Source organism: Arachis hypogaea, chromosome 9 (assembly GCF_003086295.3).
Source record: "Arachis hypogaea cultivar Tifrunner chromosome 9, arahy.Tifrunner.gnm2.J5K5, whole genome shotgun sequence".
Classification (NCBI taxonomy): domain Eukaryota; kingdom Viridiplantae; phylum Streptophyta; class Magnoliopsida; order Fabales; family Fabaceae; genus Arachis; species Arachis hypogaea.
In genome coordinates, this window is record NC_092044.1 from 108,998,728 (window position 1) to 109,001,559 (window position 2,832).

The following is a 2,832-nucleotide window of genomic DNA, read 5'->3' on the forward strand; positions in this document are numbered from 1 at the left end:
TTGGCTGCTCTGGATAAGCTGTGTGCCGCTTGTGACGCGGACGCGTGAGTGACGCGTTCGCGCGAATAGCGCTTCTATGAAATGACACGGACGCGTCATCCACGCGGTCACGTGGATCGATTTGTGCTCTTAGCGCAAGGGCAGCCTCGCGGTCGCGCAACTCTCTGTTTGAAACTCATATTGCCAAATTTTAGGGTGACGCGGTCGTGTAGGGGACGCGATCGCGTGAATGGCCATTTTTCAAAAATGATGCGAACGCGTGAGTGGGCTTGTGCTCCCAGCATGGGTCCAGCCACGTTCCAGCCCAACATTCTGCCATACACCCCTTTTTACGTCGATTTTGGGGCACGCGTTCGCGTGGGTGACGCGGACGCGTGGGAGGCATTTTTCCCACTTGACGCGCACGCGTCAGCGACGCGGTCACGTGGATCAATTTGTGCAAAAGGCACGCCTCCAGCCACACTTTCGTGTGACTCTCTGTTCAATCTTATTTCTTCCCAACGCACTTGTGACGCGGACGCGTCAGCGACGCTTACGCATCGCGTGCGTATTTTTTTCTTCAATAATACAGTATGCAAAATGCAATGCTAATATGAATGCTATGCATGTTTCCAGGTTCAATCAAAACTCAAAAACAGACTGAAATTAAAACTGAAAAAAGAACGATCATACCATGGTGGGTTGTCTCCCACCTAGCACTTTTAGTTAAAGTCCTTAAGTTGGACATTCTGGTGAGCTTTTTGTCATGGTGGCTTGTGCTTGAACTCATCTTGAAACTTCCACCAATGCTTGGTCTTCCAATAAGCTCTATCCATACTAAGTAAATTCCTCAAGCTTTGATGGGGTTCTTCACAAGTTTTGAGCTCCCAAAGTTGATCCTCATATATTCCCAGATCCCAAATCTTGTTTCTACACCCGTCTTCAAGTTGATTATCATGATTCCATCCGGGCGGTTCAACTTTAGAATTCTCACTGAAGCGTCCAAACAACTTCCTAGACCTATTCAATTGAGCTCTACACCAATCTTTGCGTTTAAACTTAAAGCTTCCAACCATAATGAACCTTGCAGGACAATTCTTACCACTGACCATCTTCCTCTTACTCTTAATGCCACAAAGAGCTCTAAGCTGACCATCCGTCTCCAGTAGCCCATATTCAAGTGGAATTAGAAAGCTAAAGGATATGAATTTTACCCACTTGAATGTTGTGAGGGATGATGGCAACTTAGGGGGAGGTGTTTCTAATGAACGTGCAAGCTCCACTCCCTTGTGCTCTTCTTTGATATCTTCCACCTCTTTTTAAGCTTCTTCAATTTCAACCTCTTCCTCTTGGTAGCTTTCTTCTGATTCAATTTCTTCTTCATTGTTCACCAAGGGCATGGGAGGTTGTGCTTCTTCTTCTTTAATCTCCATGTTTAGTCCAATTGGAGAGGATTCAAATGTAGATAAGAATTCATTAATGATTGAATCCATCTCTTGATCATCTCCTTCAAAGTCTTCAACCATGAGATGCCTTGGAGGTTGTACACCCTCCTCAACATCAATTTCAAACGTCTTTGAAGGAGGCTCTATGACTTGAACCACTTCTTCCTCTTCAATGGCGGGCGTAGCTTCTTCCAATTGTTCCAGTACAAAATCGTGCTGCTCACTGTCTACCGAAGTTTCTAACTTCTTCTTCATGTCACGTTCTTCAGTAGATTCTCCACTTGAAGCCATGGGGGTTCCTTGAATGTCCGAACGTCGAAAAGCTAATTGATTTATCGCTTGCTCCAATTGATGAAGGGTTGCATGAAATTGATCCACTGTTTCCTTGAGACGATCCTTTGATTCTTGTTCCGCATGGGTATCATAAGTAGGACCAGAAGGCTCTTGGATTGATGGATATGGATATGGTGTATTTGGAGGTGGTGGTTTTTGGGAGTGATTGGGTTGGAATTGGGGTGGTTCTATATATGGTTCATATGGTTCATAAGGTGGTTGGTATAGTGGATGAGGGTTAGGGTCATATGGAGGTGAATGGTGAAAAGTGGCTTGTGAGTATGGTGGTCCAAAGTTATGTTGAGGAGGGGGTGTGTTCATAGGCATATGGTGGTGGTTGTCGATAATTAAAAGAGTGCTCACTATAGCTGTTGCCTTGATATGCATCACAGAATGGTTGTTGATAGTCCATTGGAGGTGGTTGTTGCCATGAGGGTTGATCAAATCCTTGTGGCTCCTCCCATCTTTGATTGTCCCAACCTTGATGCATGTTTTTATTATAATCTCCTCTTCCTGCAACATAATTGTAACCAGACTCATAGCCAAAGGGGTGAGAGTTCATAGTAGTAGGAAAAAAATAAAAACAAAAACTAACAAAAAGAAAATATTTTTAAAAAAAATGAATTTTGAAAAAAAGATCAGATAAGATTTTGAAAAAGATTTGATTTTTGAAAAAGGATAAGATAAGATTTTTAAGAAAGATAAGATAAGATTTTGAAAAAGATATGATTTTTTTTTTTGAAAAAGATTTGAATTTTGAAAAATAAGAAAAGATAAGATAAAAATTTTAAAATAAAAATCTGAATTTTTTTTTGAAAAATATTTACAATAACCAATAATAAGGCACATTTTGCAATTCTCCGGCAACGGCGCCATTTTGACGTTAGAATTTCCTGCTAGTAAAGAATTTTATAAATATAATCGCGTAGTAAGTATAGCTTCTAAACCAACAGAAAATCCGAACGTACAAACGTTTTGGTTGTCACAATTAACAAACCCCTTTGGAATTGATAACTGAAGTATTTAAACCTCGGGTCGTCTTCTCAAGGAATTGCAGGGAAGTATGATTTATTAT